Source organism: Galleria mellonella, unplaced genomic scaffold (genome assembly GCF_026898425.1).
Source record: "Galleria mellonella isolate WM207_F2 unplaced genomic scaffold, CSIRO_AGI_GalMel_v1 utg1267, whole genome shotgun sequence".
In the NCBI taxonomy this organism is placed as follows: Eukaryota; Metazoa; Arthropoda; class Insecta; order Lepidoptera; family Pyralidae; genus Galleria; species Galleria mellonella.
In genome coordinates, this window is record NW_026441987.1 from 2,669,865 (window position 1) to 2,684,242 (window position 14,378).

At 34.3% G+C, this 14,378-nt stretch overlaps 1 protein-coding gene across 2 annotated transcripts in view; it reads right to left on the minus strand.

The window, feature by feature from the left end:
- Nucleotides 1-11,821, minus strand: part of LOC116413785 (hemicentin-2-like) — a 194,714-nt gene extending 182,893 nt beyond the window's left edge. The window contains exon 1 of one of the 2 annotated variants that reach the window (XM_052900803.1): nt 11,647-11,821. The gene's annotated coding sequence lies outside the window, so the exon portion shown is untranslated. Of the gene's footprint in view, nt 1-11,614 lie in introns of both variants that reach the window. The other variant, XM_052900808.1, reaches the window with a different exon arrangement.
- Between the last annotated feature and the right edge of the window lie 2,557 nt (nt 11,822-14,378).

Consider the following 14,378-nt stretch of genomic DNA (forward strand, 5'->3'; position numbering starts at 1 on the left):
CTAATGAGGGGTCGTCGTAGACCGCGTTTGCCCATACGGAGTCATCACTCAAGATTCATTCTTCTCCATCGGTTGTCGGTTCTTCGAATTATGATAATTTAATTTATTTTAAATAACTTTATTGATAAAAAGAAAATATGGTACAAAAGGCGGACTTAATGCTAGTAGCATTTAAGTCCGCGATAAAAAATACTATGTAGGTAACACTTAACATAACTTAGCATATTTAGAGAATTATTCATCATGTTGAACATAAGCCTCCCCCATAAGGAGAGTTTTGTCAATAGTTGCCACGCTTGGCAGGCGGGTTGGCAACCACGTAAGATGTTTTAAGAGAGACGGTTAATTATTTGAGAATTATTGATTAAGATTAATAGTCCCCCCCCCCCCCCAATAGTAATATAGATCCCCACAAAAATAAATATTGGAATAATAATATTGATTAGTAACCTTACTATTATTATTTTGAAACTAATATAACAAAGTAATATGTGACGAGATATTTAGTAAATACATTAAATTAACTTATACATAAAAAATAAAATTACATATTTAAATTTAGAACATAGTAATGTACGTTTATGATAAATATATTTCTATATTGAACAATAAAACAGTTTTCGTCACACAATAATAATTCAATGTTTACATTATAATTTTTAAATTAATAAAATAAATTAAAACAATGTTAATAACAATTAAAAATAATAATAACAAATAAAAATAATAAAAATAGTAATTACATGTCAATAATGTTGAGTACAAGTTTTAAAATTGGAATTGTTCCATTTATTACAATTAAAAATAAATAAATAATAATATAACAATAATATTGGCATTTAGGTATTTGGTCACGTTGTAAGAAGGATGTCGCTCAAAATATAGCCTGACTTTAAATTATATAGGTAGAGCATCAAGTCTCAAATATATATATGTATATATACACGACTTTTTATCGCGGTCAGTGAGAATATCTTGGCCACGCGTACGAAATTGTGGGTCAAAACTAGTAAAATATTATGTCAACCCATAACAAGAATTCCCGCTATGGGTGGGTGTAAAAATTTCAAGGTATAACCACATGGCTATGTTTCGATGGCCCCAGGCAAATATAGGCGGCATCCGAAGTATTCCCCAAGGAAGGGATTGCGTCACTGTGATAAAAAAATACCCTCGCATCCCTCAAGGCTAAATGCTGCCTTTCCGAACATTATGTGTTGATTTATTTGTACATACAAGGGTTTTAGACAGCTATCAATATGTAAACGGGTTTTTAAATCCGATTCACATTATATTTGTTTGTTTAAATAACTTTATTTATCGAAAGAAAATATGGCACAAAAGGTGGACTTAATGCTAATAGCATTCTCTACCAGTCAAGCTTTGGGATGAACAGTGAATTACTAAGTAAATCATGCGGTACCTACTTTAATTTAATAAAAATATTCATAGACAAGTATCAAAGAATAGATGGAAGAGATCACTCTTAGCGATAAGGTCGCCCATTGTTTTCTCATTGTAATTATTTATATATATAATAAATTTACTATTGTAATCTTTTGGAGGAAACTAAAATTTCATCCCAATCATCTGGACGAGTGGCGGTCCTCCACCGTGCGTTTTTCAAGCCACTTTCTTCCACGCACAACCACTCTTTGGAATCAACTTCCAGCAGCAGTATTTCTGAACCGATACGACAAGACAACCTTCAAGAAAAGAGTATATTCCTTTTTAAAAGGCCGGCAATGTGACTAGCCCACTGGCACTTCAGCTTGCTTATCCCTCGGGCTATGTCAGTCACTGTTTCCTTTGCAGATATCCTCGTTTGCATACTTAAATGAAAATTTGTAAATATTTTGTCTTTTGTTTTTATGGGTAAAAATAGAATGGTACCTACGCTATCGATTTATGCTGGCGGGGCACCAGTAAGAGATGATAGGTGAGAATGAAAGCAGGTCAATTTGTTTTGTGTCAAAATTATTTTACTATAATTAATAACAATCTATAGGCGACGCTTATCACTTTCCATCAGATGGGCCGTCAGCTTGTTTGCCATTCTGAGTTGCATAAAAAAAACAATAGATTCCAGGGGGAAGCGTAGAGGTCGAACTAATGAAGAATACTGACAATGATGCTTTAAGACCTACATTACTAACAATCCCTTTCCCCTCCATAAAGTATATTGCTAGCAATAAGTCTGCTAGACATCTTTCCTAATAATCCTTTTTCCAACCGTCTCCAAATATTGTACACAATCATGAAACGGCTTATCTCGACTCTCATAAAAAAAGCTACGCAATTTTCAACAAAAATAGTTACCCCCTCAAAGGGTAGACGAATCGATTCGCACCGAGCGATAAGTTCAAATCGAGTTACGATATTTCAGCTTTCGGCGGAATCGGCGAAATCGATGAGCACTCGGATTCGACGTGCATCCATAATGTAATGATTGATGAATATATATACATAATATTTGTAACTGTACGATGTCTGTACATCATTATATTTTTACAAATTTTATAATAATCTTATATCGCCTTAACAGCTTAACCAATCACAATGGGGGGAGAGGGATTGTAAGTAATGGAGTTTGGCAGCCCCATTGCTAGCAATATGTCCTATTAGGTCGACCTCCACGTGGTTCCCCCTGGAAACCATCGTGAACAATTCTTGTTGAATTCGTAACGATGGGCTAACTGACCTGCTTCATCCTCACCTATCATATTTCACTGGTGCCCCGCCGGTGTATATCAATAGCATGAGTGGAGTTACCATTATATTATTATCCATTAAAAAAAACCAATCACATTGAATATTATATTTGTTAATTATATATTCATTTAATTATGTAATTTTAGTATGTATGTATATCAATAATAACTAGTACCGCATTCGAGTATTCTGACATTTCCCTAATGTTGACTGGGAGAGAATGCTTTTAGCATTAAGTCCGCCATGCACACATATATGTACTAATGAATAAATAAATAAATAAAAAATTGCTATACACATACTATATGAACGGAGAAGGATATAGGTTACTTTTTATCTCAGTCAGTAAACGATCACGCGAAGAAAGTCACGTGTAAAGGCTAGTAAGAGATATTTATAAAATTTTAATATGAGAATTCTTAATAAGAGCGATAGAAATAATTTCATCAAAACAATATTTGTTAGGATTTTAATCTGTATGTTAGTTACGCAAAAACTGCTGCGCCAAATTGGATGCTGTTTTCAAAAATGACAAATTAAAAGTACTTGTCTACTACTAAACAAGTCTATTTGGATAGACATAATGGATTGTTCCAACTCCAAAATCCACGCACATGTCAAAAGTCACGAGCAAAAGCAATTTCTCACTAATATTATAAACATGAAAGTGAGTTTGTTTATTTATGACCTCTTAACTCTTTAATGGCTTGACCGATCACTATGAAATTTAGTATCATTTTATTTATTTATTCATTAGTACAAATATGTGTACATGGCGGACTTAATGCTAAAAGCATTCTCTCCCAGTCAACCATATGGAAGTGTCAGAATACTCGAATGCGGTACTAGTAATTATTGATATACATACATACTAAAATTACATATATAAACGAATAAATATATATAAATAACAAATATACTTACACATATATAACATATACTATATTATACACGAATTTGGGAATAATATAAAGCACTTACTATCATTATATCGTCATAGTCGTAGAATACTGACGGATCTTTATATGTAATCTTTGTCAGATCCGTCAGTATTCTACGACTATGACGATATGATCCTTTAGCTGTCCACTGGTAAGCATGAGCCTCCTCCATTTTTTTTTATTCATTTGTTGTTAATGGCTAGAAATATTTTGATATACAAATTTTGATATATTTTTAAATTACATATTCGACATTACTTTTTGTCCTGTCCTTCATTGTTATAATAAAAGTACACAATTCTCTCTGAATATATTGTTTCTTTCTAATAATCACATTATATGTTGAACGATTAACAAGAGTTTTGCCAATAGTTGCCACGCTTGGCAACTACAATCAGGTTTTAAAGATGATTAGATAGATAGATAACCTTTATCACCAGTAATAAGAAAATAAAAAATTAAAACAACAAATAGAAAAAAAAAAAAAATAATGTTGCTGGTAGGTAATAGGAGCCGCCTCAGCTGTTGCTATATATGTACAGCTCCAGCGAGATGTACCTATACAGCGTTGATTTTCAGGCGGCCCCTTAACTCCTTTACCTTTAGCATGCGTGCAGGTCGCCAATACCTATTTCGTACTAGGATTCGTTAATACGATTAATCTCTCGTCCTCTCTTAATCGGCTCTTATGGCACCATGGGAAAGGAAGGGATACCCTATTCTTTGCCGGGACTACATGGCGAATAAAACTTGGTATACACATAATGCATATATGGGGAAAAGGGCGTAGGCGACTTTTTATCCTGGTCAATAAATATATCCCGGTCGGACGAAGACGCGGGTAAGAGCTAGTATATAATAAAACTGCAAGTTTGCGTGTCTGTACATTCCTTATAAGCGATATCTAGCTCATTAATATTCTTTTACAAATCTACCAGTATAACTTCCTATAAAAATCAAGTTGGCGAAAATCGACAAATATGCTTACTCTAAACCAATGTGACAACTGTACGGGGATTTTTTTTATGCAACTTAGAATGGCAAACAAGCCGACGGCCCACCTGATGGAAAGTGGTAACCGTCGCTTATAAACATGAGCAGTACCATGGACGTAACAGAGTATACTGTTTCGCCCATGATACCCCCCATGCGTTGCCATTCCTGAGGACTCAGATGTTATTCTCCTGTACCCTGTAAATTCACTGCCATATCTGCCATATATAGTCTGTAAGTAGATTGAAATATTTTTTTTAATCGTTTATATATACGAAGTTATAAAGTAACCAACATTAAAAAATACAATTATTTTCTCTCTAACTGCACTGGGCATGGCTGGAAGGAAAGTTTTGCCAGATAAGCAACCACGTTTGGCTAACAAGTTGTTAAACTAATCGCTGTATCTATTGTTCAAGTGCATCAAAGAATATATATAAAAAATACAATCGAGTTTATAGCGGAGCAAATCAAGTGGCTTCAATAATATTTATTTGTGGAATCACACAGCCATACGCGAGTCATACTGTATTGTAATTAATTATATCTCCATTTATCATTGGGACAAACAGGGCGTTGGTCTCACAGTGAACCGCGCTCATGAATAAAGGCTCCTATTGAGTACAAAACTATTCAAGCATGTGTGAACTTAAAAATAGTATTAAATAGGGAATTTTTTATTAAATTATAAAATCTACTCATTTAAATGTGTCGAATCAATGCCATTTCTGTGTTTTCAATTACAATGAAAGGGTTTGTGGCCTATTTTTGAATTGTTACTGTAAAAAATTCACGTAATTTATTGATATATCGCGTGTCAGCATTCACATAAACAATTCCTCCGCAGTCCTTGACCCTTGTTGTTTACGATACCTTCAGATTAAAAAAAAAAAAAACTTTTAAACAATTACAGCTACGAATGCCGTGAGCTACGATTTAAAAATTCATTTTATAAGAATCTACCAGAGGGAGACTTTGTACAAAAGTCGTTTGCTTGGCCACCTCTGTCCCATTCTTGTTTCTCGTGAAGCAGTTGTGTTTGCATGGCTGCGTTTCGGTTTGAAGAGTGAGATATGGCGTGAATTTACAGGGTACAGAGGAATAACATTTGAGTCCTCAGGAATGGCAAGGCGTAGGTGTATCATGGGCGAAACAGTATACTTTGTTACGTCCATGGTACTGCTCATGTCTATAGGCGACGGTTACCACTTTCCATCAGGTGGGTCGTCAGCTTGCTTGCCATTCTAAGTTGTATAAAAAAAATCTTTATAAGTAAACTAAAAAAAGTCTTTAACCAAATTTTCCTTCAAAAAGCCCCTTCGGGAAAATTACGAATACTTTAATTTATCACAACAATGAAAAGCTTCAATCTGGACTATTAAATAATTAGTTACAATTTATATATTTATTAATTTAATATGTACTATGTATAGTTATTTATATATTTTTTTTACAACACAGAGGGCAAACGAGTATGCGGCTCACCTGGATAGTAAGTGACTACCGCCGCCCATGATCACCCACAACACCAACGGCATTGCAGGTGTGCTGCCGGCCTTTTTAAAAGGAATATACTCTTTTCTTGAAGGTTATGTTGTCGTATTGGTTCGGAAATACTGCTGCTGGAAGTTGATTCCAAAGAGTGGTTGTGCGTGGAAGAAAGTGCATTGAAAAACGCACGGTGGAAGACCGCCACTCGTCCAGATTGTTCTGATGAAACTTTTGTTTGTGGCGGGTTGTAAAAATACGGAACCAATAGGACAACATAACCTTCAAGAAAAATCAGCAGCAGGTGAGGCATATCAATCCGAACAATTCCTCAGAACACTCCCCATGATAAATTCGGCAGAAGATGCACAGAGAGTATGTGATTTATATATGTATATTTTTTATAAGTATATTATTCTTTACGTTTATATGTTTATTTATCATAATTTGTTGTTATCCCTCAATATATTTCTATCTGTTCTCCTTTAACCAAAGTATTTATTTTACTGTATTTCACTCGAATTATTCACTTGTCATTTTATATTTTTATTTATGGTGCAATAAAGAGTTAAATAAATAAATATTTTTTACATTAACGTGTCCACATGCGTCCATTTATCCAAACTCTTACATTCATAATATACTAGCTCCTGTACGCGGTTTTGTCTGCATGTTTGAGATATGTTTACTGACCGGGATAAGCAGTAGATATACATATATCTCGGACAATCCCATTTGCGCTATCAGTATAGTCTGGCAGTGCATCAGTGAGGATTGGTAAGGATGAAAGCTAGTAAAGTTAGTTCATCGTAACGAATTCTACTAGAATTAGCCCCGATGGTTTCTAGGGGGATCTGCGTGGGAGTCGACCTGAAAGGGTGTTTTATTTTGTGTTGCTAGCAATGGGGCTGTTAAACCCCAATACTAACAATCCCTTCTCTCAACTATTGTGATCAACTGCCTAGGAATTTGTCACAATGGGTCAACTAACCTGCTTTCATCCTCACCTATCATCCCTCACTGGTGCCCCATCAGTGTATACCAAGAGTGTAGACAGGGTTATCACTTCATTATCATCCTTACTAATATTATAATTATGGGTTAAAGGGATTGCTAGTAATGCGGAATACCAGTCTCATTACTAGCAATATATCCTATCAGGTCGACCTCCACATGGTCCCTCCTGGAATCCATCGTGCTGAATCATCCCTCACTGCCAGCGTATACCGTTAATACAATCGGAGTCAAAATTCCATTATCATGCATTAAAAAACAATTATATACATGTTAATGTAAGTTTGTTTGTTACCTTATTATGCCTTAACAGCTTAACCAATCGTTGTCAAATTTGGAATAGCCGTACTATATGTGATACTTTCTAACCCAGTCAATAAACATATCCCAGTCAGGTGGACGAAGTCACGTGTAAAACCTAGTCTATTTATAAACCAATCCTTTAAACTTTAACACAAAATGCAAATAGAAATGCCGAGTTGAATTTTAACCAAAGCCAATTAGACTCTATTGTGCTTAAATTAAAGCCGATATTATACGCAAATGGCATTTGCTCAAACCCATAGCTGTGGTCCTTCTTCACACCGTATCTATACTAATCTCACTAATATAACAAAATTGTAACTACACGATATCTGTACGGTGTACGTGGAAGATATTTAAGAGAAATATAATATGAGAAATCTTAAAAAGAGGGGAGAAAGGAATTGTTAGCAATGGAGTTTGACAGCCCCATTGCTAGCAATATGCCTTATTACGTCGACCTCCACGTGGTTCCCCCTGGAAAGCATCGTGAACAATTCTTGTTGAATTTGTCACGATGGACTAACTGACCTGCTTCATCCTCACCTATCATCCTTCACTGGTGCCCCGCCGGTGTATACCGATAGCGCGGGTGGGGTTACCATTATCATCCATTAAAAAAAAATCTTAAAAAGATACCCTACAGCCTAAATGGTCGCGTACAACGCGGTTTCAGAGATGTTTTCTCCCACGAACACTCAGGTTATGGAATGAGCTCCTTGCCGAGGTCTTCCCAAGAGACTACAGCTTGTGGATCTTCAAAAGGAGAATAAAGAGGTTTCTTCAGGGTCGGCAACGCGCACGTAATACTTCTGGTATTGCAGGTATTCATAAGGGATTTCTTCGAGTCAACCTTGAGTACCCGAAATGAGAGAGTGTATATAAACCATAATATATATGGTGCAAAATATTTTTTTTTATACCACTGAGGTGGCAAACAAGCTGACGGCCCACCTGATGGAAAGTGGTAACAGTCGCCTATAGACATGAGCAGTACCAAGGATATAACAGAGTATACTGTTTCGCCCATGATACCCCCCATACGTTGCCATTCCTGAGGACTCAGGTGTTATTCCTCTGTACCCTGTAAATTCACGCCATATCCCACCCTTCAAACCGAAACACAGCCATGCAAACACAACTGCTTTACGGTTGAAACACGAATGGGAAAGAGGTACCCTAGCAGACGACTTTTGTACAAAGTCTCCCTCTGGTTTTAAACTAATATTGTATAGAGAAATGATTTAATTGTGTTAGTAATGTATAAATTCAAAAACTATTCAATCTACTTAATTAAAGATTGTATCCCAAAAAAATCGTCTTTGATTGTGACAAAACGAGTTATTCTAATTTAAAAACTAAACTACTAAACCGATTTCGATAAAATTTTCACAGGACCAAACTGTAAGTGTGTACTTTCAGATGAAATACTAATTTTTCAAATCGGTTCACAACTGACGGAGTTATGAGGTAACAAATGATAAAAAAAAAAACAACAAAACCGAATTAGAAATCCACTTCTCTTTAAAGTCGATCGAAAATTCTTTCATCCATGGAAAGGTACTTTATCAGCAAGCAATATAGGTTATATTTTATTTAAAAAACAACACTAGTATAATATAACTAGCGACCCGCCCCGGCTTCGCACGGGTGCACATTACATCACGTCACATTAGATACCTCTAAATTTATCAGTGTTTCTCTACAATATTATGCATGTATTATACATATAAACCTTCCTCTTGAATCACTGTATCTATTAAAGAAAACCGCTTTAGAATCCGTTGCGTAGTTCTAAAGATTTAAGCATACATATGGACGGACAGACAGCGACAGCGACTTTATTTTATACTATGTAGTGATAATGATGCGGAAATTTTTTTTTTTTATTTTGCTTAAACGCGCCAGTCTCTAGAACTACCAGTCGGATTTGAATATTTTATTTTTACTAGCGGCCCGTCCCGGCGTCGCACGGGTGGACATTTTTAACATTTCCCTTCACTGCTCTGCTCCTATTGATCGTAGCGTGATGAAACGTATACTATAACCTGCCCAGGAGTATGAAGAATAATTGTACCAAGTTTCGTTAAAATCCGTCGAGTAGTTTTTCTTTCTATAACGAACATACAGACAGACAGACAGACAAAAATTTTACTGATTGCATTTTTGGCATCTGTATCGATCACTAATCACCCCCTGATAGTTATTTTGGAAATATATTTCATGTACAGAATTGACCTCTCTACAGATTTATTATAAGTATAGATTTCATAGTTCATTTCTCGAGAAGAGATATAGGCTATTCAAAAATACGATACAACTGCGGACAAAGCCGCAGGACAGAGCACTTATGCTAAATTTCATGATAATTAGTTGAGCCGTTTATTCGCTAAGAGATGACAAACAGACACATTTTCGTTCTTATATTTAATATTAGTAAACCGGTCCTTCACACCATGAGGCCTATGTTCAACATATCAGCTGTTAACTGCCCACTGCTGTACATAGGCCTCCCCCATAAATAGGGGGTTTTACTAGTAGTTGCCACGCTTGGCAGGCGGGTTGGCAACCGCAGTTAGGCTTTGATGATGTTTAAAGAGTGACGCTGCTGCCTATCCCTCGGCCATTAAGTACCCTTAGTACGACACCTAGGGGAAAACCTACGGGTGGCCCATTCTATACCACGGGATCACGGGATTTTTAAGTAACTCCATTAATATTATAAATGCGAAAGTTTACATCAATGAATGAATGTTTGTTGCTCTTTCTCACAAAAAATACTAAACAGATATGAATGAAATTAGGAATACAGGTTGATTATAACAAACTTAGCATATAGGATACTTTATGTACAAATTCACTAGAACGAATCCACGGGATACAGCTAGTTTTTAATATCAATAGGCCTATTACCATTTTAGATATATAAAGAGAAGAATGAAAGAAAGAAAGAAAGAAACTTTATTTTACAAAAACATACGACTACACCCATACAGGTGTCAAAAAAAAGTATTTAAAAATATAAGAAACTACATAAAAAAATATAAATAAATAAAAAAAATTTTTATTATAACAGTTTATTATATCAATAGAAACACAACATTTTACAGAGCATATTAAATTCGACGTCGCAATGGGCGAGCATACCGCCGTCGCTCGGTTTTTGACGTAATTTTCATCGCCGTAAAGTTTAAATTGACACTAACCGCTTTACCACAAAAAAATTTAACTTAGCAAAGATAAGTGTTCAATAAATGTTTAAATGTCTTACTAGAAAAACCTGTCTAACATTTGTTTACGTCTATACAAAAGAATATTTTATTATAAATTAACAGGTATTTAAAGTACAAAATTTTACTACAATAGTTTATATATATATTGGTAAATCTTCAGTTTTACCAGTAAATCTTAGTATTTACCAATATGAGTTGGTAAATGCGAGGACTTTATAAAAACAAGATCATTTTTGTATCTTTCACCAAACCAAACAAACGAATGTACGAGCTTTTACAGTAACATATGTATTTGTACATTTTATTTCTATATTTTTTAATTTGCCACGTCTCTGATGTAAGTATAGAAAAAAATAGATATACCGTAATTCGGGCTTTTACAGAACTAGACATAGTTTTAAACATGTACAATATTGTACAGTTTTAGTGTTCAGTAAATTTTTTATCTTTCTCGTGGTCAGAAAGATACGAGTAGATTAGATTAGGTTTGGTTTGGTTTGGTGAAAAATATAAAAAATGATTTTGTTCTTATAAAATCCTATTTACCAACTCACATTGGTAAATTCTAAGATTTACTGGTTAAACTTAACATTTACCAATGTGCAGCCTATTAAATTAACATATATGTTTATTTTTTTATAGATTTAAAATTATAAAGAAACATTTTTACACTAAATAAACATAATTTAGTTACTTAGAGTTTTGTTAAACAACGCCTGTAATAGACAATGTTTTACATTACTTTTGTGGTAAAACTGTATTTAGTGTTGGCCTGTTTATTGAATAAACATTTATTTCGAATTCCGTACGTCTAATGTTAGATTAAAAATAACAAGTCATGCCGTTAAAACGACCGAAAATGTTCCAGGTAAGTCATTGGAAGTATAGAGCCCACTCGAAATACAAAATGTCATGTCTAGAAATCATTACCGGCTTGATCTTGATAAAGTCGAAAAACTTACAAAAGAGACGAACAAATCGCTCGCTCACATCGTCCGATCCGGTTTATTTCCAAAATAACACAATAGAAACCAACACAAACGGTCAAAGTCTCAGAATTACACTTTTCGAAAAGTTGAATGGCACCGCGAATTTTCGGCGGGCAATCGGAACGAGACGTCCACCCCCGACAAGATTACGTTGCGCACTGAAATAAAATAAACTTGCACCTTTACAGAGGGTGCCGTAGTATTATACCGATATTTTGAATGTATCCTGGCATCTGCTTACCAGCTATGACCTATACGCCTTCTCAAATTATTAAGGTTATAGTTAACACCAATAGAACTTTTCCTACATGAAACACGAAGCATAGACAAGATAGGAATTTTTTTCTGGACTTTAGTGGTTTAAGGCTTAGGTTGCAGATCAAGAGATACTGATGAGACTGGTGAGTGTAGTTGACTATGGAAGGAGTTATTTTCTCTTTTTACTTTAAAGTTGGATGAAAGATACTTTTAAATATACCAACATTAATAAGGAAAACATACAATAAATCCTATGTTTATATATACACACTCATACATATATATGATGGATTATAGGGTGACCGCGGGGAAGTCGACCTTATAGTGTACTTTCTCTTAGTAGGCTTTAGTTACGAATATTTACATATATATATATATATATATATATATATATATATATATATATATATATATATATATATATATATATAATCTTCCTTCCGAGACTTTCCCTAGAGGCTACAGCATGGGTTTCTTCAAAAAAGGCTTATTACAACCGCGCAACAGGCGCGGAAAAATCCTGGGCTACGATAACCCCGTTTACCATCAGACGGGCCGTATGTTTGTTTGCCACCATAGTAGTATAAAAAAAACTGTAGGTCCTCATCTACTACCTTTAATGAACGGTACCATGACGCTTATTTACAACTAGTTACATCCCACTGCTATGCCCGCACGAATTAGTATAAAAAGTATCATATTAACTTTTAGATTTTCTCGCTGCATATTTCATGGTTTATCAGAGACGGGAATTGACGGGAATTGCAAACAGAGATGTGTTGAATGTTATATCCATGGTACTGCTAATGTCTATAGACGACGGTTACCATTTTCCATCAGGTGGGCCGTCAGCTTGTTTGCCATTCTAAGTTGTATAAAAAATCACGTCGGTGAGAGGTTACCAAACTCATTATACGAAACGGGCATCTAGAAACACAAATGAATACGCTGCAAATACGAAAACTGAAACAAACGGGAAATCAGAAATAAAAATTTTATCGGTCAACCAAGCTCTCTCTCTACCTCTGAAATTTTCAGCGCACTCGCTTAACAACCGGCGTTACATTGTTCAAAATAAATCTGAAGTCTGTAATTGGACAGCTGGCTGTGTAAAGGAGTTTGCACACTCGCCGTGTTACACTGAACGTTTACAAGCGATCTCTAAAAGGAGGTTCTCGATTCGACTGTATTTTGTTTCATGTATCATAAAGTTTAAATGTTAGTTTAACCTCATAACTCTATAAGTTCTGTACCGATTTGGAAAAAACTTTTTTTATGGGAAAGGACATACTTAAAGGTTGATCTCATAGAAATTTTATCAAAATCGGCTCAGTAAATTCGTTTTTAATAATAATAATAATTTTTATTTCGGATTTTTTTGGTCCATTAAATAGTTATTAGTTTTTAAATTGAAATCTTTTTTTTAACACAATCTTAAATATGTAAAATCCCAAATCGCAATGTCTGTATCCAATCCCATGTGGTATGTGCATATCAAATTTGTTAGTGATGGGTTAACCGTTAGGTGCTATGAGATTACCAGAGGGAGACTTTGTACAAAATTCGATTGCTTGGGTACCTCTGTCCCATTCGTGTTTCTACCGTGAAGCAATTGGGTTTGCATGGCTGTGTTTCGGTTTCAAGGGTGGGATATGGCGTGAATTTACAGGGTACAGAGGAATAACACCTGAATCCTCAGGAATGGCAACGCATGGGGGTATCATGGGCGAAACAGTACACTCTGTTATGCCCATGGTACTGCTCATGTCTATAGGCGACGGTTACCACTTTCCATCAGGTGGGCCGTCAGCTTGTTTGCAATTCTAAGTTGTATAAAAAAAAGATTAGAAAATAAAACAAACAAGTTCACTTTCATATTTATTTAAAGATACTTTCAACACTAAAGGTTCAGAATTCGAGAAATTACTTCAGAATGAAGTTTTATATGAATATTTTAAATTCATGTATACTTTTAGAGATACAATCTCTTTATTAATAATGTTAATAATAATTTTAGAGATACAATCTCTTTATTAATAATGTTAATAATAATTTTAGAGATACAATCTCTTTATTAATAATGTTAATAATAATTTTAGAGATACAATCTCTTTATTAATAATGTTAATAATAATTTTAGAGATACAATCTCTTTATTAATAAATGTTAATAATAATTTTAGAGATACAATCTCTTTATTAATAAATGTTAATAATAATTTTAGAGATACAATCTCTTTATTAATAATGTTAATAATAATTTTAGAGATACAATCTCTTTATTAATAATTTTAATAATAATTTTAAAGATACAATCTCTTTATTAATAATGTTAATAATAATTTTAGAGATACAATCTCTTTATTAATAATGTTAATAATAATTTTAGAGATACAATCTCTTTATTAATAATGTCAATAATAATTTTAGAGATACAATCTCTTTATT